General features: G+C 39.3%; 1 protein-coding gene and 1 non-coding gene across 8 annotated transcripts in view; both read left to right on the forward strand.

Moving 5' to 3' along the window:
* Window positions 1–25,014, forward strand: part of MACROD2 (mono-ADP ribosylhydrolase 2) — an 890,240-nt gene that overhangs the window by 389,987 nt on the left and 475,239 nt on the right. The window lies entirely within an intron of this gene.
* LOC127383429 (U2 spliceosomal RNA) lies at window positions 17,803–17,994 on the forward strand. Its single transcript, XR_007889197.1, has one exon. It is a non-coding gene; the product is annotated as a U2 spliceosomal RNA (small nuclear RNA).

The raw sequence follows: 25,014 nt of genomic DNA on the forward strand, positions 1-25,014 counted from the left end.
AGCACAGCAGTTACTTCAGCCATACACATTCACTCCTTCAAGACATCCCACCAAGATTTTTTTTTGTTGTTTTTTTATTTATTATTTCTGTGTCTTTTAGTCCACTCTTTGTTCAGAAGATGTGGAGTGTGCTATGTTTCCATTCCTTTGCTCCCTGGAAATGTTAAAACCATTTGCCATTCTAACTGATCCTTTCTTGGAGTGTTTCATTACACAATCTCGAGTTGAGCATTTTAAAGTGAAGTATTATTCTTGATCTCACTGCGAAGCAGTAGGGAGTCAAACCGCAGGCAGCCAATGTCAAAATCGCCTCTTCTAAAGGATTTCTTTTTCTAGTGTGAGGGCAAAGTGCATTTAGGGCTGTGTTTGCTGATCTTGAAGCTCAGGATGTAACGAGTAAAATGACAGAAGAATACGTCCTTGCAAAGAATGAGTGGGATAAAATCTACGCCAGCTTTGGGAATAATGGAAATGAGGCACAGCCCAAATAAATCAGACCTTTAAAGGTTGCCGTTCCCTTCAAAAAGGTTTTGATACAGTATGAAGCTTCTAACAAGCCCTTAAGAAAAGACAATTAGGGTACTATCCATAGGGCTCAGAATTAAAGGTGTTCAGACTGCCTGGAGTTTGACAGCCATAGAAAGTATTTCTCATTTAATCTATTTAACTTGAATGAAAGTGTTTTCTTGCTCTTAGTATGTGGAATATTTAGTTATTAATTTGGTTTTATACTGTTTTCACTGCTGAGATTTGAGCATATTGTGGAAAATTAATTATCTTAACGCATACCACACTTATGAAGTATTGATTTGCCTTTTCCAGTTATAGAAAATTGTACTTTTTTCTCCTCTTAAATTTAATTTATTTCTTCAGAGGAGTTAGACTGGAAAATGCTGCATGAAAAGCCACTATTTTGAAAAGCAGCATGTAGTGAGTGGGTTTCTTGAAACTAATTTGAAATATTTTGAGCAGCCTTCTTTCACAACCACCTCTTGTAATGTATCAGTCCCCAAAGAAATGATGCAGTGCATCTTCAGCTGTTACAGAATGAGGAATGACTGTGTGAAGGTTTGAAAGACGTTGATGAAGGTGCACTTTGAGGGGCCCGGTCTGAGGAAATGTAATTCAGCTGTTTCCCTTTGGTAGCTTAGGCCCTGCGAGAGGATGTCCTTCATGACTAAGGTGGCAATGAGGTTTCTGTGAATAGTCACATTTCTTACACTTGTTATGTTTTTTTACTCTGCTGGTGCAGCTGTCTTTTGCTTTCTATGCAATCTTCTTGTCCCTGACTTTCAGCATGTTCAAAGCTTCTTCCTCTCTTCCTGCCTTCATGTAACTGAACTGGTTTTTTATTTTATTTTTTTCTTCATTCTAGAGCTTCTGGTTTTGGAAAAGGAAAAGAGAGATGGGGATGGGAAGGAAGTGGTCCGTATGGTACATGGGAGTTTTTTGGTGTGCCTTTATGGTTGTTTTCTGTTTGTTTTTCCTTTTTTCATAATGCAAATTTTCTTTCTACTGAAATTTGTAGTTTTAGGAACTGTGGGGAAATACACATGTTCACTTTAATCTTTCTCTTGTGTTTTTGCTTTCTATGCCAGCTGTCTCTAGACACCTTTTGCAACTGGCACAAGTCACGCATTGGTGCTGCTCTTGCACATCCTTTTGCATTTACTTTGCTGCTGTGTGTAAGGAACCTTCCCTCTCCTCCCATCTCCATGCTGTGCTTTTCCTTTCTCCTTTTATACCAGATTTCACTTGTGATTTCTTTAGCAGACATATGAATGCTCAGAATTTCAAAACAGCCCACAGCTGCAATTAGCCATTTGTCAAGGTGTGCATGAACCAACCGGCCTCTTTGCTGCAGTGGAGTCCTTCAGTTGGTCTGCTGACACACCACAAACTTAACCTCTTAGCTCAAGGAATGAGAAAAGTCCCACAGCAATAGAACCCTGTCTGGGTAATATACAAAAAACCCCCACTGTGTGTATACACCTATTTTTTTTTTTTTTTTCTTCCTCAACGTAGAGTTGTTTTTCCCTTTCATCTTAAGTGTTTCTAAAGGCAATAAAAGCTTTGTTCACCAGCAGTTATAAATTTCTGGTGTGCCACACCCCCAATTCAGTGCTTTTATGCTTGGGCTTGTACAGCTGGAACCCCATGAGGCATTTTCAAGTATCTTCTCCATCCCACTCAAGCAGTTCTCATCACTCCAGAAATGTCTTTCTTTAGCTTATAGGACAGAAGAACGAGCTCCTTTCAGAGCTTAATATACCTCTGCTTCACACAGTAGCTGAAGGGGTGCTGAGGTAATGTAATGAGAGCACAGGCAATCCAAGTGGGAAGTAAAATACATTTTCTCTCTGTGATGTGCTCAACCTTTTCTGCCCTGGGGCTTTAAAACTGAAATCTACTCTTTAATTTAGCGTTCTCCGCCTGTACACTGAAATGCCGCTAATGATTCGAGAGAGTTAACAAGAGTGTAGCAAAAATGATATGTCAGATATGTCTGAAACCATAACAGTTCTTAGAGGTGAGGCAATTTGACTTATGTCAATGGATTTTGAAAATATAACTTTCTGTCTACTGGAGGCCAGAGAAGAGAACGTACTGAGTTCATTTGTGTCTCAGTACTTTTACAAACTCCTTATTAAATCAAACTTGAACTAAAGGTTCATTTTAACAAGTTAGTGTGCTATTACTCTTATTTCTTTAAAATAGCAAAATAGAAATTTTTTCAAATTTAGAAGTAGTTTAAAATACCTAGATTGCTTCAAAACAGAGACATCTTTTGTTGTATTTTGGTTGGGTGGGTTGGTTGGTTTTCTGGTGGGTTTTTTTTTGTTTGTTTTTATTGGTTTTGGGTTTTGGGGTGTGGGGTTTTTTTTGGGGGGGGGTTGGGTTTTTTTGTTGGTTGGTTTGGTTTTGTTGTTTTGTGGGGTTTTTTTCTGTAGAAGTGCTCCTGGGGAAAAAGGCTAGGATTTGTGATTCAATAGCTCAGTTACTCTTACAAATGTGTCACGTCTGTCAGTTCTTCTAATTTTTACAGGGCAAGCTTGTCATGCATCATGAGAGGGTACACGTTCCTAGGAGATTATTATCTGTTTCTAGAAACATGGCAATTTATCATGATTTGTGATTCATAGAAGTGGCTATTTACACCACCTAAAAGTGTTGAATAGGGCATCTATTATTTACCCTATTTTTTTTTATGCTGTAAGTAAGTTCATGTATTCAGTACAATATTTGCTTTTCATGACACTTCAACATCCGTTTCTGAATGATATCTTCAGCTTTGTAGAGAAACTTAAATCTACTTTTAAATCTACTTTGGAGTTGGAAGCTAATGCATGTTAGTGATGGCATATAGTACCATTTTAAGCTCTTCATGTGTCTTTAAAATAAGATTTATCTACAGTAGTTTCTTTCTCAGGGGAGTACAACTTAAATTAGCTCTTAATGATCCAAAGGCATTTAAAATTGGTCCGTAAAGTCCTCAAAAAAATCCACCAACTCAGAAATCTTTCAAAGCCAGTTTACTTCAGCATTACTGTTACGGCTAATAAAGCATGCTTTCCTGACAATTAACTGTTTGGTCAGTTTGTTTTTTTCTTAGCACTGCCTTTACTTAGCTCACAAAATTAGAAGGAAAAATACACTCCTGCAGTATAATTTTTTTGGTGCAAGTCAGCTGGAGATGCACTTGGGAAGCTGTATTTCTCAGAAAATTGGTTTGTTTCTGAAGAGAAGGCTGCAACTAAAAGTGAATCCCCAAATTATCCCTGTCCACAACCACATGCCATTTGGAGATTTGAGGTGTGCAGACAACTGTACCAATAGGTCTTCACCACGTAGCCAGTCCCTGTCTGGCTTCTATAGCAGATGGGCTCAGCTCTGGAAGCACTCTTGAAATTTGTCCTCATCAAGAAGTCTTTTTTTTTTTTTTTTTTTTTTAAAAAAAAAGAAATGTATTCTTGAAGGCTGTTCCCATCTTTCCATGGGGCTTACATTCTGATCATCATTTTTTGTGTGTGTGTGAGAAAAGGGAAGAAAGGTTATGAAAAGCCAGCGAATTGGTCAAGAGATGCTTGAGGAAAGGCACAGCATCTAAGCTTTTCTCCGGTGGTGGGTGATTGTTATTGCAGATTTTTGGAGGTGATATTGCAAAGGTCCAAAGACAGGATGCTCAGCACAGTGGATGATGCTTTGGGAGCACCACCTTGCCTAGTAATTGCCCAAGTGGTTAATTCTGATCTGCAGCTGGGGTTGAATCAGTTTTAAGTTGTAGCCAGCATTTACAGATCCATGATGTGAAGCAAATGGGAGTCAAATGTCGTATTAGATGACGCTGTCAAGGCAAAGTGAAAAGTGTATCGGTGCTATCCCATTAACAGCTCGGTAAGTAAATCCAGTCTCTTAAGTCTAAACAAAATTTGCTTTGGTCCCTAATTTTGAGCATACCTTTATTATTTGTAATGGATTGAAGATGACAGGAGATTTGTGTAAGAAGATTTTACATGATTCTAATGAGAATCTGAGTCCTTAGTGCACGACAGAATCCTACACCATTCACGGAGTTTAAGATGGTGTTAATGTTATCCAAGATGATTTACAGAGTACTTTAAAACGGCTAAATGTTTCTTCGTGATGTCTTGGGAGACATTCTCAGTCTTGCCGAGGGAGTTTGCGCATTCACCCGCAGCCCTTCAGCCTTCACTTCTGCACCTACGCTGGGCACACCCCGTCACCACCGCACTAACCATTCAGCAACGAAGCCAAACGGCAGACTTAAAACGTGGGTTTAGACGCTGCCACCAGCGTAAACCAGCTTGGATTCGGGAGAACTTCAATCGGCTCCACGTTCTGTCAGCGGAGCAGCAGCTGACCACCGGTTCCGGGACAGAGGACAACCACCCCGCCGCCGCTCCGCCCCGTGCCCCGCCGTGAGGGAAGCGTCGCGGCGGCGGCTGCCGGGCTCCCCTCGGGCCGTCTGGCCCGGCACAGCCCCGTCTCCTCGGCCGGCGCCTTCCCGCGGACCCTGGCCCTGGCGAATGCCCCGCTGAGCGGCCCGCGGCTGCCCCTCCGTCCCCCTGCTGCCCCTCCGTCCCCCTGCGGGCAGGCTGCCCGCAGCCCGGCCCTGCCGCAGCCGCGCACAAGCTCCGCCCGGCGGGTGTGCCTGGGAGGGATCCGGTGGCGGCGGCTCGGGCAGCGCCTCCGCGCTTCCCGCCGGCAGCGGCACCGTGCCCGGCCCTGCCCCGCACCCCCGAGACCCCGCGGGTTCATGGAGGTAGCGGCCCCGGGTCCAGCAAATACTGTGACAGCAGCGTAGCAGGTCTCGGCGATCTGGCAGGAGCTGGGCAGGGCCGTGGGGGAGGCTGGAGGAGAGCACTCCGTGCTGTGCTCGGGCTGTGCCGAGACGTGGTAGAGGGACAGATACAGGAAGATGAATGTGAGCTTTCTAAGCCCGGAAAGCAAAAGCAGAAACCCTGCGTGCCCTCCACGCTGGTACCTCCTGCCTGGCCCCACGGCTGCTTGGGGCAGGGCTGCCGGCAGCATCTTGCCAGCCTGAGCACACCCGCCTTGGGTCCTGCGGAACCGGAGCACCTCAGGCGTTTCTCACGGTGGAAGGCAGCAGCAGCTAGTTGTAGTTGAGGCAGTTGTGTTGATGGCTGTTCCTGCAGATACCTGCTCTTCTCCCAGCAATAGCTTGGTTAACTCCTGTTTGGGGGGATAATTGCATTATCCTGTACGTAGCTGTGAGCAAGTGTAAACTTTTTCAATGGCAAGAAGCACTGCATGCAGTATTTAATCCTTATTACGTATGTAGCCTGTTTTCAACAGCTTTTTCAAGGCCTTTTCTGTTTTCTTTGAGCATATGGACACTGCTGAAATTATATATTAAGAAGGAAACATAATTTTCCCACTACCTCAGTAGTAGGCTTTGGTTTCTGGGGTTTGTAGACTTGTATAAAATTTATCTTATCTGTGTCTCATGATCTGGTGACTATTTAGTAATAATGGTCACTCAGTGTGCTGGGACACCATGCTGTTTGGTAATGAGAACTCCTGGAGTTCTTTGAAGGCAGCAATTAATCATCATAGTGCCAATTAAAAAGGCCATTAGCAATACTGTCCGTTGCCATCAATCCTGCATAGGTATTCTTTCTTGAAGAGATGTATGTGTAATGCAATCAGATTTGCACACATATGTGTACTTCTTTTTCCAGGTCAGTATGACCTGGCAGAGTGATTGGGCAAAATATGTTGGCAGAGACAATTCATATTCTCTGTCTTACACGATATAGTTAGCTCCCATATTTGTTCTAATCTGTTAAATCAGGTTTTGTTTTTGTAAGTGGACATAATTCTTCATGTGGTGCAGTTACACTTAAGCTGTCATTGGGGTTGCACTGCAGTATTATCAGGGTATGATTTTAAGACCAGTCTTCATTAAATCCTCTCAGAACAAGGACTTCATTTTCCAACAGTTCCTACTGGGGAGCTGTGTGACAGTTCGAGTCTCCAAGCACTTCAGCAATATAAATACTTGTGGGTGGAACAGGTAGCAGCGGTGTTAATGTTTTAGAGCTGTGCTCTGCCAGAGGAATGGAACTAGGTGGGAAGGATCTGTGATCGCTGCAGCACCTTTATCAAGAATCTGGAATTGAACTCAGGATTTTTCCCCACTGTTAGCAAATACTTTAGGAAACACAGCAGCAGATATGTACGTTACCATCCTGTTATCACAGAAGATAATCTGCTGCCTTTGTAATTTACTTCAATTGCTTAGGTATCAGATTTTTGATAGGTGGATCTTTAGAATTGATTATATGCCTGTCGACATCAATGTGCTGCTCCATATGGGGTATCAGTTCAGCTTTGCAGTTAAACTAATTAATTAATTAAAAATCCAAACAACCACTTTACATTAAAAAGTAACAATCCAAACAGACATTTCAATCTTTTTCCCGGTCTCCAAACCCAGAAATTACATGTGGAAGCTATGCATTAAAAGAAGGTCAGAGAGTTAAAATCCCTTGTATGCTTTTACGTAGTCTTCTCCTTTGAGCATGAGCATAATTCAGTTTTTAATGATGTGATTATAGAGCCCAACAGATTTTTTGATTGCAGAAAAGATGATATAGCTTTAGGAATCAGGCTTATATTGTGAAGGAGCTCCCTGTCTCATTTTCTTCCCAAAATCATGAGGTGAGAGTCTTGTGAAGGGTAAGAGACAACACTGTTACTTGTCTCATTTCATAGCCACCATCGTTGTCTCCTCCTTGGAGGACCTGGCATCACTGCATCAAGCAGACAGCACCTGCCAGGGGCCCCATTCTTGGAGCAAAGAGACAGAGGCCTGAGCAACTGCAGTTCTTATAGCTGTTAATGAAATTAGGGGAGTGACGCTCTGAGCCCCATAAAGTGACTGAAAGTGCTGAATACATGTAGTGGGTGGACCTGCTGGCTTTTCACATGGGTGTGCAAGGATCTTGGAGTCAACTGACCTTGGTGTACTCTTGTATGCCTGCTTTTATCCAGGAGAGGATAAAATGCGTTTGTCAGATGGCAGTGGGAGACTTTGCAAACAGCAAATAGCTTTGTTTTAAGTAGTCACATGCTAGCATGCTGAGCACCATGAAAACTAGGATGGTATTAAGAATTTTGCATCCAGAGCAAAATCCAGAGGGAGTTACAAGACAGCCAGAAGTGACAATAAAGCCAATTATTAACTAGTTTCCTTTCATTCAGTGTTGGTCATTTATATTGGGGCAGGGAGAAGATGCAGCTGGTGAACAAATGTTGGGAGTTTAAAAGGGTGAAATTATAAATTAGAGTCTTTGTAATAATAAAGGAGCATAGGACTTGTATCTATTAAGAGCAAATTTAAAAATGAAGCCTTTTTCCTGCCCTTCCACTTAAAATCATACGATTATCTTAAATCCCAAAATGTGGCTTTATTGTTCATTTCCTTCTTACCAAAATGTAAAATAACAGGAGCTTTGGGGTTTTAGTGCATTAAAAGAAGTAATCCTTTTTCATTATAACTTCTGGTAGTGTTTTAATTAAAGGTATTAGGAGAACTGTCATGTGCAACACATTTTAAAATTCTTATACAGGGTGCTAGGAATATCTGAGAAAGGGATTATGTGCACAACTTGTCCACTCACAGTGAAGTAGATCACATTTTGTTATTCTTGACGGTTTATCACCTGCAACTTGATCATGTGGTTTTTTTGTGGCTAAGAGGAAGAGTGTCTGTGTGCGTGTTCTTTGTAGTTCATAATCTGTTTAACAAATTGAGAACGTTTTTAGCGGAGTTCTGTGTTGGTTTTTCATGCTGAAAGAAACCTCATGAAAGAAAGCTACATAAAATTCTGACACACATTTAAAGAGAAGACCAAGACAATTATCTATCTGGTTTTGTGAGTGCTTTCAATTTCTTCCTGGTTTTGTCCCAACACTTTTCCCCATCTCCCTCCCAGGTATGCTCTCATGGCATGTTTCAGCCTGTGTTCGGATGTGCCACATTCAATGAAGGATTTTAAAGATCTGGTGGGTGACATTGTTCTGTTGGAATCGAATGGTGTTACCTGCCTGGCTTCCTCACACTGCACTGTCTGCATGGTGACCTGCTACCCTTCTGTAAATTCCATGAACTTAAGAGGGTAATCCAACAAAATTCTTTTCAAACATTCTTTGGTCTGGTCTTTGACGTTTCTTGCCAGTATCTTTTCTTCTGTGTTTTTCTCAAAGCGTTTGCATTATGTCACTACCTTGTAAAACCAGGTATAAAGTATACTATGGCAGTGACCATGAGCAAAACAGGGAGGCATGAAAACTGCGCTGCTCGCTGTGTAGAGTGAAATGTTTTGGGTTTTAACCTCCAGCATTTTGAATGAGAAGAGGATGGAGGAAGGAACTGGGGAGCTTGTCCCCAGGAATTGCCACGTAACATGTATTTGTATAACTTTTGAAAACTGTAAGATTTTAGGGAGATGTTTTAAAAATGGAATGATGTTTCCATCTACTCCTTAGCCTCTGTGTAAGACAGGAGTGTCACTGCTTTTAACAGCTGCGTGTGCAGCTGACCTGGATTTGAATGGAAAAATCATGTTGATTGACGTTTAAACAAAATGTTAATTTGTTTACACAACATGTGGTCTGGGTTGACTTGTTTAGATCACCAGATGCCTAGAAAAGCCAAAGTCTTTGGCTGTTGTAAGGAATTAGTGCAATTTTTGCTTTGTAATATTACGTTTCTTCAGGAGATCTGATTCACTTGTAAGATGTATTTAAAGTAGGGCTTCTTACTTTCATATTGAGTTTAATAAAAAATAAAAAGTAAAAATATTTTTTTTTAAAAAAAGGTATCTAAATTCAGCTGAAGTTACTGGATGTAAGCACATAAAACCGATTTATTATGTGAAGTGGGGTTACTGGTCAGAGAGACAAGTGCCCCCTGAAATAACAGCATCTGCTGCCTTCTCTGATTGACCAGCCATTCTGAAAGCTGATGAGAAAATCTGTACAAGTGCCCCTTTGTTTTTTTAAGTTCTCAGGATCTTACCTAATTACAAGGTGTTTAGAATGCCTGTGGCCTAATTCCTTTAACCCAAACAAGTAAAATCCATGCAGGAATCTGGGTGTTCCTAGGTTGTTTTCAGACAGATGACTCAATCTCATGTTTAGTTAACAATAACACAATAAATTTAAATTTATATTGCTATGAATGTATAAAAAGGAGCATAAAATAAATTAATTCCCATGCTCGGTACAAGTGTTATTATACTCAAAATTAGGCCCAAGTGCTTCATCAAAACAAAATTTTGTCATTTATTACATTAAAACAAAGTGTTTGTCTTGCATATTTGAAGGTTTTTCGAGTCCATGTGCAGAAATTTCTGTCCATTATTGCACAGCATTAATGAATGCCTCTAGTTCATTTGGGATTCTTGTATACAGGAAACTATTAAGAGATTGTATGAATGAATTTTCCTAGAGTAACTGGAACAGTATTTGCTTAAATGTACATGTCCTGTGGAGGTTTTGCAATACCAGCATTTCAGCAGAAAGCTCAAGGTGAAATTTATTACATCAGGTGTCTCAACTATATAGAGAACTGTATAACTATATAGCACATAAGTAAGAGAATAATTTGAGAAGTAACTACAGATGAGTAGTTTTTATAATTTGTATTTGTTGAGGTGATACAAGATGCAAAATCTTGTAGGATTGTAGGATGAAAGGATTTCAAATAGTGCAGTTTGTGAGCTAACATCACTGAACTGGGTCTTTCTACTGCACCATCTAATTGATCTAAGCACAGAATACAGAAGCAACATCTTTTCAAAGTATTCTCAGTTACATGGTTTCACTCTCTCCACTAGAGAATGTGTGTGTGTATATGCACAGACAAGGGCACACTCTCAGACATCTCAGCAGACAAAACTAGAGTACCAGTAATTTTTTATTATGTGGTCATTGTAATCCCTCAGTTATTAGCAATTTGGCAGCTATCAGGAGCAGCTTTTGTAGCACTTTCATTCACTGAGTGAACTGAAACTCTTAGTTTGACAGAAGGTTTCAGAGAAGCCCAGAGAACCATGTGGGAACTGATTTAAAATCCCAGATAACTCAGGGGGGAGGAATAAAAAAAAAATAAAAATACCTTCCTTGGTGTCAAGGGTCCCTACAGGGAGTTAGGGAATGTAAGTGCACTTTTTGTTTCCTTGTCAATGAGATGAAAATGGAGCCCTTTCCCTAAGAAAAGTGGCCACACTGTAACTGTTTTTTGCAGGAGAGCTTGGTGAGGGTGCTACAGGAAGCAGGACAGCACTCTGGTGTCTGTCACCTTCCTCCCCTCTATAACTGCACCTGAAATATAGGCTGCTGTTGATAAAGAGGCAAGCAAGTTTTAAAAAGAAACAAGTGGGAAGAGCAAATATCTGGCACTGAGTTTATTCCCTTTATTACTTCTGCAAAATCTTGGGAAGCCTCTGATAATTCAGTTCTGGCAAAAATGTTTGCCCATTTTTTACTGTCTCATCCTCTTTCTTTTGATATGTTGAGCAAAATGAACAAGTGTAAAATTGAGGCCGGGACAGAAGAGGGGAGGAGAAAATGAAGAACCAGTCCTAGAGAGTGAGTTACACAATGCTAGCCCTTAAAACCCAGAAAAAAAGCTGTTAAAGTTGCTGAGTATGAAGCAAACTGCCTGGGTCAGCTTTCCAGCACGACAGCAATAAACATATGACCAATAATTCAACTTGACAGAGGAGGTGTTCAAGAATACAAATATCATGAATGCTCTTTCTGCTTAGGCACCTGAAATGCGATACATAAGCCTGGGCTTCCCTGACAATGTGCTGTCTCTCCCATCTTCTCCTGTGATGAGCATCTTCCATGAGAAAGTCCAGCCTTTCTGATCCCATTAGAGAAGAAAGACTCTATCTCTATGGTCCTGTTTGCAACCTGTGCACCCTGTGAACCTCACCGTGCTTGGGGGGTTTGTTAAGAGATACATTGGGACCCAATGTGTTGCAGGCAGACTTGTCATGGATGGAACCTCATTGACAGAAAGGATTAGCTGCAACCGAGAGGTAAAAACAAGTCACATTTTGAATTAAGATTGCAGCACAAAATCTAGATTATTTATTGGACAAGAAGATAGACAGGGCTTTGTGTTATTAAAGATTCTGTACCCTAGGAAATTGGCAGTGAATTCAGCCTGGTGCTGCCAAACTGTACTTCAGAATCTGAGGTTTCATATGAAAAAGGGGGGGAAAAGCAAAACAAACAGAAAACCCTCTATACCCTGCAGCTGCAGAGAAAATACTCAGAAACTCACTGGGACCAGAGTTGTGTTCTTGTCTTGAGTCAGCAATCAGCTTGAAGCAATACCTTTGAGAAGAGCGAACTGTACTGGTCATTTCAATGCGTGCAAGCTATGAAGGCTGACATGCTTGTACAGCAGCTACCTCATTTCTGTGCTTTTTTTTTTTTTTTTTCTTTCAAAAACCTCAATGTAATGCATGCTGTTTAAAAATGTATTTTCTTGTGATACAAGAAAAGAACCAGAAGGAGGGTTTATTATTTTTCATATAAATTAGAATTAAAGTGAAACTTCCCTGCCTTTCTTCTCCCCCTGCACCCCCGGGGCTGGGGGGAGGGGGAGGTGAAAAGCAAGCAAGCAAGTTTTCAAATTGTGGAGAAACACAGAAACAAGGGATATTTTCTTTGCCCACCGGAAAACGCTTTAGTCATATCCGGACTGTTGAAAAAATCAAAACAAAACCCCGTTCTTTCACCTAACTCCTACATTCTCCCTAGTGCCATATGCCCCACTTACAATTATCCAGCTTTTAATACATTCCACTTCTGCTCTGACAGCTATACAATGTACAACAGTTGCACAGAGTCAGAAAGCAGATCTGTGAAGCACAAAGAATAAAAAATTTGGTGACAGTTTAAAAGAAATGTAGTGAAAATGGAAGTAAATAACATTAGTAAAACTGGATGTTGATGGTATTTTTTTGATTTCTACATGTCCATCTAACCCTGCTGTCTCAAATGTACCTGCACAGTACTGTCAATTTCCCTTTTGGCATCAGCTCCACTGAATTTACGTTTACCAGGCTGCAAAATATGGGGGATTTCGTACCTAGTGCTCCTGATCACCCTGAGGAACCTGTTAATCAGTGGAACAATTGTATGGTTACATGACTTGCATCATGTTTGAGCATTGGAGCTCAACATTGGAAAAGCTCTGTAATTGCTAATAATTAGTACTGGATAAGCCTCACAAGGTTTACTTAAGAGTCCCCTCATGTCAGATTCATATCCAAAGCGTATCTGAAGTATCTGAATCATTTAAGGATCTGGGAGGTAATACTTTGTCATTGTGTAAGGCAGAAGACTTTTGTATCAAAGGGCACGGGGATTGTGAAGTAATTACTGGCTCTGCATTTAATTTGAGTCAATGAAAATGCCAGAATGATTGAAGTGTTTATGCTGAAGATCAAGGAGTTGGATTGGAATAGGATAATCAAAACCAGGGACATCTTAAGTTTTTTAACATTTCTTAAGGAGATTATAATGGAGGACTGTGAGAGTATGGCAGGGGAGTTTTAGAAGGAAAATCGGGATCAGAGGTCACACCTGTGTGAAACGATGGTTTGAAAATGACAAGTGAAAATAGAAATATGCTTGGTGGTGGTGATGAATGGGTTCCCTGACCTGAGGAGGAAGACTAGAAGTGGTTTAGCACTGTGGAGATGGTAATTTGATAGTGGCAGTTACAGGTGAAAAAGTTTGCTGTTAAAAGTAAGGTGGAAAAAATGACTGGCCCAGGGGGTACTCATGCCCCTGGGCCTCGATTGCCTGGGCAGCTGTGCTTTCCTACAGTGATAGTTATGACACTTGTAGGTTGTTGGTTTTTCCATACTTTGAGTGTGATTCTCTCATCCCTATTTCCTCCAGCATTTCCAAGTATGCCTTTTACTTTGTTGTTTGTGCTTTGCTTTTCCTCAGCTCTGGAGTATGCTCCCCGCCCCAACACACACACTTTTTCTCTGGCACTGCTGAACTGTTCAGCTGGCCTTGTAAAGTTGGTAAAATGATGGGCAAGACTCAAAGTCAGTATTGCAATACCTGGGACTTGTACATAGAGTTTCCACAACGTGGTAGGTGGCATCAGTCGTATCTTGCTTACAGATCTCCTGCATCCCGAGGGCAGGGAAACATTTGCCAATAACCTGTAGCTTTGCCTCCTCTGCAAGCAGTAAGTGCCAAGAGTCTCATCAGCCTTTTACATGCTAAGAGAAAAAGCATGTTATAGGCTGTTGGCTGTTTCTGTTCAAACGTGAAGCATGGGTTTTGAGGTTAGTAGAGGTCTGTTTGCCTAGAAGAGGTTCTGATTGAGATTAATTATTAAAATGTCAATAAATACCACATTTTGAAAGGTGATAAACTGACTGTTAATGTTGAAGGCAGAGCTCCAGGCAAACAGCAGCAGCCTGAACCACCTACCTTTACCTACCTTCTACCTCCATAGCACTCGGAGTGAGGAGCCAAAGCAGCCCTGACCCCCAGAAAGGTGTTCTTAAAGGCACGAATAGTCAAAAGTGCTTCACAGACAGCATGCTCATGGATTTTGTTTTGTTTGTGTGTGGGTTTCAGTAATACCTAACCAAGTCCCTTTTATGCATGTGATATCAATCCATTTTTCAGCTAAAAATACCTAAAACATTGCAGTTTAGTGTGATGTTGGGCATTGTGAAGCCAAGTTTTATTTTGTTTTGAAATACTGAGTATGGAAAGTAGGAAAAAATAAACGGTGGAATGCCATGTTTGGTGTAGTTCTCTTCTTCAGCATTTCTTTGCAAAAAATGTAGTAAAGATTTCTTCTGAAGACTTGATTTCAAAATAGAGAAGCTTTCAGATGTCTGGTCAGGGTTTAATTGCTTGTCCACCCGGTCAGGAGTTCCCTGCTACTTGCCAAGTTCCTATCTGTGTGCTTTCACACCACAAGTTTAAAGCTGATCAACTCAAATGACCCATCTGGGGAGCACTTGCATCCACAGGTCTCCCTCCTTCCTCTTCACTGGACTTGAAGTCTGATTAGTGTTTAGGCATTGCTTTGAGATAATGATAATGTGCCTTTTAATTAGCATCAATATTTCCAACCTTTTGGGAAATAATAATATTCTGGTTTTTTACTCCTTGACTGCTGACAGATGGCCACTTATTAAACATAATTAAATTCTTACATCAATAATTTTTGTGCTTTTTAAAATATGTTCATTGTTTATATGAAGTGATACACATAGGAGGAAGGTTTTTCACACCGGGTTGTGCAGCCTTTGATGCAGGGCTGGGACAGCCTTTGGTGGAGGCCGTGTTTTTTAAGGCATTTTAGGAACAATCTCCACATCCTTGTTAACTTGTCACTTCAGTGTGCATGTGTATGTTAAAAGGGGCTCTTGTAGGGAAGTAGCCCAAAGTCTTTTGAGACATAGCTACTATTTAAACATTTAGAATCTTGAACTTCTGAGATGCCTGTGCTCTCATGCTCATGTGCAGAAAATATGAATTCATATTGCATATTTGTGAACGCTGTGAAAACGTGAAGATTAATTCCTCTACATTATTGCATCAATGCTTTATTTAACTTGATGCATTCTTGGCTAGAACCTCCAATTTGTTATTTGTGAAACTTAGCTTAATGGGTGTGATTATGATCTGCATTGTGTCCTTGCTCATCTTAATAGCAGTTTTAATTTACAGGAAGGGACAAAAATTATCTTGCAGAGTTATCAAGCGGTGTTTAGGCTTTCTGAATGCTAATTAATTCAGAGCTCAAATGCTGTACCTGCTGTTTAAAAGGCTGGCAGCTTGTATTCATCACCTGAGTGACAGCTGTTCCTAGCTTTTTTTACTCTCAGAAGGGCTGGGGGAGATTAACTCATTCCATGCTAATGACTGCCATATTGAAGTAACAATTGTTATGTTAAAAATTAAAATTTGCAAAATTGTCTTTAACAGATGATTTTGACAGGTTTGGTAACAGTGTATTGTTACGAGAAATCGCTGAACATTTCTCCAATATGCTTTTAATTTTTCTGGGCAGAAAAAAAAGTCTCCCTGACATTTGTTGTCAGAACCAGATCCTCCGAGTAATCTAGGAGAGAAAAAGTAAAATACTGCTAATTCAGATTTGAGCATTTATAGTCAGTGTGAAATCTGAAGAATTTTTCTCATGGAGTCAAATCCTTTTTTTAATATTTACTGTCAAGGAAAATATTTATTGGTTGCTGTTCAATTAAATGTTCACTTAAGCCATTTAAATGTCACACAAAATAGTAAAGAACAGTTTTATATTTTATATGCGGCATTCAGAGATCATTGGGTTATTTGTTAAACTAGACTACTCCACACTAGGAAGAAAATGGTAGTCTTTGGTAGTAAAAAAGGGGGCTTAAAGGTATGCAAGTAATTTAATTTAATCTGAGAAGGAGTATCATACAGGATAGTGCAGATGTTCATATGCAGGTTTGAGAGGATTACACAGTTTGCCTGAGTGATTGAACTGAGATACTAATATTGGATTACATTCCTTCTTTTTCACAGGGGAAGCAATAGGTAAAATGTATGTAAATTCCATCCCTCCATTGCCTCCTGCCCCCAGTCAAAATATTTAAATTATGCTACATTTTATTTTTAGAGGAAACATGAGACAAATCAATATTGTCTCATGTTGAAGGGTATTGCTGAACTATTGATACCAAACAAAATTCCACAAAAGCTTCCAGTTAGTATTTTAGGGTAAATTAAAGGTTTGTTCCCTTTTTCTACTTTAAAGACCTATAAAGTCTGGTATGTGTTTTGCAGTGTTAAGTGTTTCAGAAATATGGCAGTGCAGCAGACATGTCATAATAATTATAAAATTTTCTTTCGCATTTAGGAGGCCCTGTATCTTTGGGGAAACACAGGGTGGACTTGACTAATGCCTCTGGGGTTGCATTCTGCTCACATTGTTTTTTACGCATTGTGATTCAGTAAATCTCATTAAGCACATGTTTAACTTCCAGTGTTCACTGGAAGTTCTGTTGACTTCAATAGCAAATTAAGCACATGCTTAAATGTTGTTCGCAGCCTTAGGGAAAGCTTATTAAACTAAAGAACAAAGTTTTGCTATTAAAATACTTTAACTCATTAAAATCCAGTAGATTTGCTGATACGGATTCACTGAACACTCCATATTGAAAGTAAAAGAATTACCTTATAGTTGGCGGGCTCTCTTGTGCAGCATAGAACACCAACATCAGTGTATTAGCTGGGTATTTCTGCTGTAACAATACATTTCCTTTTACTTTTTTTGACCTACTGTTCTATTCTTACAAATAATTAGTGATAATAAGGAGTGATTGAAAATGGGAAATAAAAAGTTTTCCAAGCTTGTTTACAAAGTGTTGAAAATGAAGACAATTTTTAAGACATTATTATCTTGTTCCAAGTTACTCAAACATCTTTTGTTATTACCTATTAACTTCAAAAGACAGTTTTTAGTTTCTACACACAGGGATGATTTTTGAAGCTTTAGCAGTACTGGCTTAGTGCTCTTTGTCTGTGGATGTTTTCTGTGTTAATTTATTGTTGATCTTGATCCAGAGTAATTAAAAATCATGCTTTGGCAAGACTGAGATGTAGTCTTTGAATTAGTGTGTAAGGTGCTCTAATGAGTCCAGCAAGCATTAAAAAAAAATCCACTGGAGTATGGAGTTCTGTCCTTAGTATGTTATTTATTAAAAAGTGCCTCAACTTTTTAGTTTTCTGAAGTATTTTCTGTAGAGGGAGATGTTTTGGTCTTTGATATCTGGGAAGAAGGTTCTAAAATAACCCTCTAAGGATGCAGAAACCAGGAGACTGCTTAAGTGTTTGGGGTGAGGTCTAATGGGGGCAGCAGGAGGTTAGACGGAAGATTATTGGGTGTTTTTTTCTTTGTAGGTAGTTTACCGTAGAGGAAGTATTCAGACCAAGAGAGCAATATTTTGGAAGGCTGGACATGACATCATTAGCTTTCCCAGGTTCCTGTCCTGGAACAGTTACTATGCAAAACTATGAGCTTGTTGAAATCTTGGAGTGAGTTATGTGGGGTCTGCAGTCTGCCTGCAGTTTTTTTGGAATAAGTGTGACTGGTAAAGCCCCATAATTATTGCTACTGCAGTGTTAAAATCTTTGGATGATTCAGTCTCAGTGTGCGCTCTGAGTCAGACCAAGAACCATTGAGTCTGCAGATTCATGTTTGCTTCTTGACCTTTTGGCAAAGATCAAATGTAGCATATGTTTTTATCAGTTTAATATCTGTTATGTCCTCAACTTGGGGATTTTATATTAAATGAGTTTGGGGACTGGGAAATGTACTAAGAGCTTACTCCGTCCTCTCCATGCATGAAGCCAGCTATTACTGTGTTTCTAGAATGGTATGAAAAAAAATATATATCCAAAACAAAGCAATAAAAAAACAGCAAGTCCCCTAATGACCACAAATTAGTGCAAAGGGAAGAGCAGGAACAGAGCAAGCATAGATTATGCATCTCTAAAGTATTCTCTTAATCTCCATCTATTTTCAGCTCACGGGTTTTCCTGAGTCTCAATAAAACCCCTAGAAAAATAAAATAGCACTTCTGATTGCATTTTAGTATTGTTTTAACTGTCTTCTCAATCCATACTAATACCCTTTTGTAATGTCCAGTATTCTAGCATCAGATTGTCACCTTCAGCACTGGACATTAATTTGTACTTAGCTGATACAGTGAGCCTGCACACTCAGTCCATCAGTGATGCAAGTTTCTGCATCACTGTTGCTGTTTATTTTCACTGATGAACTTATAGGTGCTGTTTTTCTGAAAAATGAGATAAAATAGTAATTGGAAATAACCACAAAATCCAAAAGAGAAGAAACATACTACATGGTGGTGAAATGGTGCATACAGGATTTGATTTGGTTTGATTAGAGACCATTGGAAAGAAATAGAAGCGATTGATACCTTTGAGGAAACACTGCTGTCACAAGTATTTAAGATATTTTTAGAAATAGGCCCAAAACTATGGAGATCTGGTGTTCACTTGAACATTTTTTATTCATTAAATACCACCTTATGCTGTTTGGTAAACTGGAGGTCCAGAACTGCTCATACATATTGCAGTCAGTGCGTGGCTAATGAAAGCTGATTTTATTTGGCCTATGCCATAGTTACCACTGAGGTCTATGTAACGCAGCAGGTGATGACAGGCCTGGTTTATGACATCTTTTGAAACAGAATCAAGCCACTAAATGCCAAGTTGATGTGACAGGGTGAAAACTGGAAGTAGTATTAGAAGGAAAATGCATACAGTTCAGATAGAGAGTGATCAAAATAATTTCTAGACAATATAAGAAATTGATTCTTCAAGGATTTCTTTCCAAGAATGTGGGGTAATACAGAAAGGAGGAACCTGTGTCATTGTAAATTAGTGTCCTTGAGTTAAGTCTCATTACCAGGACACCTTCAGTTTTTTAATTATTTGACCTGCCATGATTAATAAAAATAATTTGCTGTGACATTTTTTGGTGGTAGCTTGGTGTACTATCATATTAATTTCAATAAAATAAATTATTACATTAAAAAAAACACACAAACTTGATGTTCACTGCATTTTCAACTGTTAGATGATTTCTTAATAATTATTTATGGCTTCAGTATTTAAATTAGGACCTGTTAAATAAAGCCAAGGTTTGGGGACAGGGGAGGAATAAGTTTTTGTTAATTGTAACTATTTCATTGTTGCTATTTAATGGAAAAGGCAATATTTTGATTCTTAAAACCTGTTTAGAAACAAAAAATACTGTCTACAAGATAGAAATCCACTGCAGCAAAAAAAATCATCTTATTACTATGCATGCTACGATGCTTACAGGTTATTGTCAATATACAGTGTCTACTGGCAAGGAAGCTTTTGTTTGTCATGGGAGCAAAATGATTGCTCCTCATTTTTCTCGACTGCTGAGTTCTTTAAGTGAAAAACATTTTGATCCCCAAATAAATATTGATTCTCTCTTTTCTCTCTCTGAGAAAATTAATTTAGTGTGAGTTATATTCACCCAGGTGAGGTAAGGGCAACTCAGAAGCCCACAGGCTACTTAAACCTGTGAAAAGGCTGGCATTTAAGAAGTGTCTTCATTACCCCTAGGTCAGCTCAGATATGTTGGTTCTTTTGCAGTGTGTCTCCTGAGGCAGAGCAAGGGAGGATTTGTGGGCCACTGGTCTGTAGCAGTAGGACTGCAGGCTTTCCTTTTTCTAGCCAAAAAGTAGTAAAATCTATCTGTCTTCATTCCTCTCCACCTCCACCCACTTTTGAGTGGTTCTGTGCCTGAAAACCAGGTGCTCTGGGTGAAACCAAGGGCACTGCTGCATTGTGCTTTCCAGAGACAGCCTTTGGAGAAATGTACACATCTGCATTTTGCTCTGCTGATTTTTAGCATACAGAAATCCTTTTCACAGGGTGTTGGGGGAAGATTAATAGAATCGTAGAATGGTCCCCCCTGCATGTGCAGGGACACCTCCCACTAGACCAGGTTGCTCAGAGCCCCAGAGCAGAGAGGCTGGCAATAGCCAAGTCTTCCCTTTATAAATATGTTGAAACCACGGGAGAGAGAATGCAAAGCATTGAAATAATGCACGGGAATACATTTACAAAGCCAAGCATCTATTGCTATGGACACCCTTCCACTGACAGGGGACATGTTCATCCTTGGAGAGGGGCTTACTGGCATCTTCTTGATAAACAAATTGAAAGACTAGGGAAGAGCAATGGGGAGATTTGGACAGATTTCTTTAGAGAATTGCACACTTCCGCTTCCTTCTCTTTGCAACTTGCTTTAAGATGACATTATTGAGAGAAACATCTGAGCCCTTGCAGATGACTTTGTGTGCCTGTTCTGTTATAGTGTTTGGTATCAGTCTGTGTCCATGTGCACCCATATCAAATTCAAAGCATAAGCGCATGTTACTGAAGAGATTATGTAATGCAAGTGCAAAATTGCTGCTGCCATGACTTAAAAATTAACTTTCATTAGTCAGTTAACAATTAGACCAGATTGCTGGATTCTCTTTAGAGAGTGTTGTCTGTGGTCTCTTGATTTTGCCATTATAAAAGCAACAAGTAGCATTCTACAATTACTCTAGTGGATTTTATTGCAATATATAAGCTTTGGCACTTGTGAAGTCTGTGTAAGCTTGTGACATGCTGAATCATGGGATATTATGGTAAAACTGTTTTCTTGGGTTTTTTTGTGCTGTACTTTGGTCTTTGTATGGTAGCATTGGCCATTTCATGTTTTAAAGAGATGAATAAAAATGACAAGGATAGTATGTCTCTAGCACAATGTTAACTGTACATCTCCAGCACAGTGTTACCATGCCTTTGTTTGAGTCAGCACTATTGAATAGATGTTGAATTCACATTTCATTTAATTTCATTTTTTATTTTTGACTCCTCATAGTATCATTTTCAAAAAACTTCCACCACACACAAGAAAACAAAAAAAAACCAACAAAACCAACAAACAACAAGAAACACACAAAACACACACACACCAAAAAATCCCCAAAAAACCCAACAAAAAAACACAAACAAAACAAAAATTACCTAACATGTAAATTTATCTCACACACTTTTGTGCCTCAGAGCATAATCCTGCCACTGACTTTCTGAAAACAATTAGGATTGTTTAAGAAAGGTTTTAAGCTAAAATGGGGACTTTCATATGACCTGTATTATCTGTCCTCAAGGGAATGCATTTTGTTAAAGTGGCAATTCATGAGATTCATTACTAATGTCAACGTTTGTTCTGTTGTGTGAAGTAACAGAATTAAAGCACCAGAAGAACAGAACACAAGCAGTGGAACGTTGCTGAACTTGTAGATATTCCCACATAGGTAATTTAAAATTTGCTGGAACAGTGATATGAGTGTTTGAGGCATATCCATGTGAGGTGTAAGAAAAACAAGCCTTAAGCGACTTAGCTGTTTCCCTCAGAAGGATTTTATCTAAAGAGGAAGATGCAATATTTATGTGCAATACCAGCTGGGTATTTTTAGAATTATATTTAATTCCTTTATAGTAAGTCTCTGCATGATTAGAGAACAGATACAAATCAGTGACAGTTTGTCCCATTTGTATGAAGTGGTCTTCCAGGATAAAATTAGAATTTATTTCCTTCTAAATGAGATATTCATTTGGGAATAAATTAATTAAGGCCGAGCTGATATGTATCTGTTGTTGTTCTGCAGTCATGACATGGCAAAACACTAGGTATCTACATGCAAAACTCATTTGTACATCAAAAAATAAAATGCCTGTGACTTTTGTTTCTAGAGCTGTTACATGATACTTTAAATAAATGACTGAATTCCATGTTCAAAATACCCAAAGTTATCATATTTTATTATTGTTACTGTTAACTTAGGTTGCATTAGTGTAACAGCTCTTTCCTCCTGAGACAGGGAGGTGGTCTCTGTGCACTGTGCCTTGCCTTGTTTACTGCTTTATCCATCCTATGACTTTAACAGATAAAGATTAACATAATGTGTAAATCAATCATCCTAAAATGGCTCTCAGTTCAGGGTTCCCTAAGTGATCTTCCCTGCTTAGTGGGACATACTTGGAGGTTTTATCAGCGGGAGTAAGATACGAGTTGCTTAGTTACTCGGTACATGTTGAAACATTGGGAAGTTTCCTTGTTCCTCTTTGATGGGAGATCACAAATACATACTAGCAAAAGGTTTGAGACTGTGTTTGAAAGAGTTATTTAAGAAAACAGGGACCTGTACATGAGCTTTCCAAGGGATTGTAGAAGATCCTTGATGTCTACATCTGTATGTTTAAACACAACTGCTTTCTATGCTTAATACAATCATCCTCTGTAATTCTCTGTTGAGTATTTTTTCTGCCTTAAAGTTAAGCTAATTGCAAAATTGTTTAATATAAGAATATTGATTGTAAATATATGTGTTCTTTTATATGACTTTTCTGCAGTCTTAATAACGTGGATGAATAATCAAGTGCTGAATCTTTAAAAAATGCTTTTGAGAGCTATCTTCAAGCAGATACTATGAGGAATGAATATAGCCTGAGCTTAATAGTAAACTTTTCCCTTTACTGACAGTACTGACATTTACTTGTTTCTAGACAAATAGAGGAATCATAGCTAATGAGTGGTTTTGATCATTTATGGTGTTAATGCAAAACCATGGCTCATATATTTTGGCCCTGTACCTCTGAATTAATTGTAGAAGTCTGAAAACCTAAAAGACCATGTTTTACAAAAGCTTGTAAACTGCTCTAAAAGTTGCTCCATGCAGTGGGCTTTAGCCTGGATAATAACTCACTGGTGACTGTGGGTGATTGCATATGGAGGGTGTCTGCAGGGCAATCCATCATCTAGTGGGCTTCTGCTGGCACATAGCATTCGAAGCTGAATATTTAGTAACATTTTTTTTTTTTCACATGAAGCTTTACCTATGGCTCTTGCTGTGAGTAAAAATGAGTGGTAGCCTGTGATCCCAGTGAGTGGTTCACAGCAGGCTTTTTAGTTAGATGGTTTCACAGCACTGTGTCTGCACTTCTTACTGTCTGCTTGATTGTCCAAACATTGTCCATTAAAGCAAGAAAAAGAAATGTGGGTATGTGAATGAGGGAGAGAGGAGATGCTAAATATGGAAAATCAAAAGGGAAGCCTTGACCAGATTGAAGTTGAGAATACTCGACTTGTTTTAGCATCCCTATGTTTTTGCAGAGCAATGTAAAGGATGATGGTATTTCAAAGCGTGGGGATTTATACCTGCAACATGTTGTTGGATACTGGAACAAGATTTTGTTTCTGAAGTTGGCTTCCAATAATCAATTTGGGAATCATGATGTTTAAATATTTCTCTGGGGAGCAGAATTAGACTTTATGTGTAATTCAGCTAAGGTAGCGAATTTAGTCTTGAGCTTTCATGGTTTCTGTGATTTAAAAAATATTTTGCTGCATGTAGGGCTTTTTTTTTTAAAAAAAAAAAAAAGAAAAAAAGTTGATATCTAACCCCAGGGCCATGTATAAGCCTTCAAGTTTAACCTTTTCTTTTTACTTGACACTCTAGAAGAAGATAAGGGGGGAGATGCTGTCAGAGAGTTTACATGGAGGAGAGGATGGTGGTGGTGAAGGCGATAATGACTTCAGCTCTGATTTTCTTCTTCTTGCTGCAAAAGGCATCTGTATTCTCTGCTGGGTGCAGCCTGCAGGAAGCTTTCATTCCTGCAAACCACAAGTCAGTCAGCAGATCATCTGGAAAATTAAAGAGATATCAGACCTGGCCTTGTGATGACCTATTTTTTTCTTTAAAAAAAAAAAAAAAAAAAAAAAAAAAAGTGTGAAAGGGAATGATGGAAAGAACACAAGGAAGGACTTAGGTATACTTGCATCCGCAGTATTGTGAAGGTAATACTGTATCAGGTGCCACGAGCTCTCAGCCAGCCATGGCTTTCTTTGTCTTCCATTTCACATACAAAGGAGAGCTCATTTGAAAATCTACTGGCAGCTGGCTGGAGCTTCAGAGGGATCATTGACAGTGGTGAAGGAGTAAGACTGAATGTTTCTGGGGTGAGATTAGCTGAAGTCTTCCTTTATTGTATAATGGTTTATTATACCATTGTATTCAGGCAAATGTGTATAGTGTAACAGTATGTCACTTATTTTGTCTAGTAATCAGACTGTTCATTTTGTGCTGCAGAAACAAATGCCTTTTTCAATTACTTTTACATGCTGCATTCTTTAAATTAGATGTTCTATAGGCAGCATATAAACCACTCTCCAATATTATTTCAGAAAATGAATAGCACATGTGATGGCCATGCTCATCTGAAAGAGAAACTGCAGAGTGACACAGGTTCTTGTTATTTGCTTCCTTATGAACAGCTCCGAGTAAGTGTCTGTTCTCAAGAAATACACATTTGCTGCATTCTGGCTCAGGAAGGCTGTGTGTCTATTTGACATGCTCTCAGTGGAGAATTGCTTATCCATGCCTGATCCTGACTGGTTTCACCTTCCAAGAGAAACTAGCATAGGTCAAAAGTTGGCAAGATGGATTGAAAAGTGTTTCCAGCTGATGGAAATGCTTTTGGTATCCAAGTGGGGGAATTTGAAATATAATCTATTCTCAATGGAAAAACAGCAAATAGTCCATGTTTCAAAATGAGCAAGCTATTCCAGTATCTAAAGTGCTGACATACGTGAGTTTTTTCAAATTAACAGAGACTGTGGATCAAATAATTTTACATGAAAGGAACAAACACAAAATAATCTTCTTTAATGGACTGCAGTTTGCCAAAATAACTTCCTTGTTTCCTAGTTCACTGCAGTTCTAATAGCCACACCTGTATGTGAATGTCTCATGACTCCCCTTCCTCCTCCAGTTCTTATGTTCAGTGATT

This window comes from Apus apus, chromosome 3 (assembly GCF_020740795.1).
Source record: "Apus apus isolate bApuApu2 chromosome 3, bApuApu2.pri.cur, whole genome shotgun sequence".
Lineage (NCBI taxonomy): Eukaryota > Metazoa > Chordata > Aves > Apodiformes > Apodidae > Apus > Apus apus.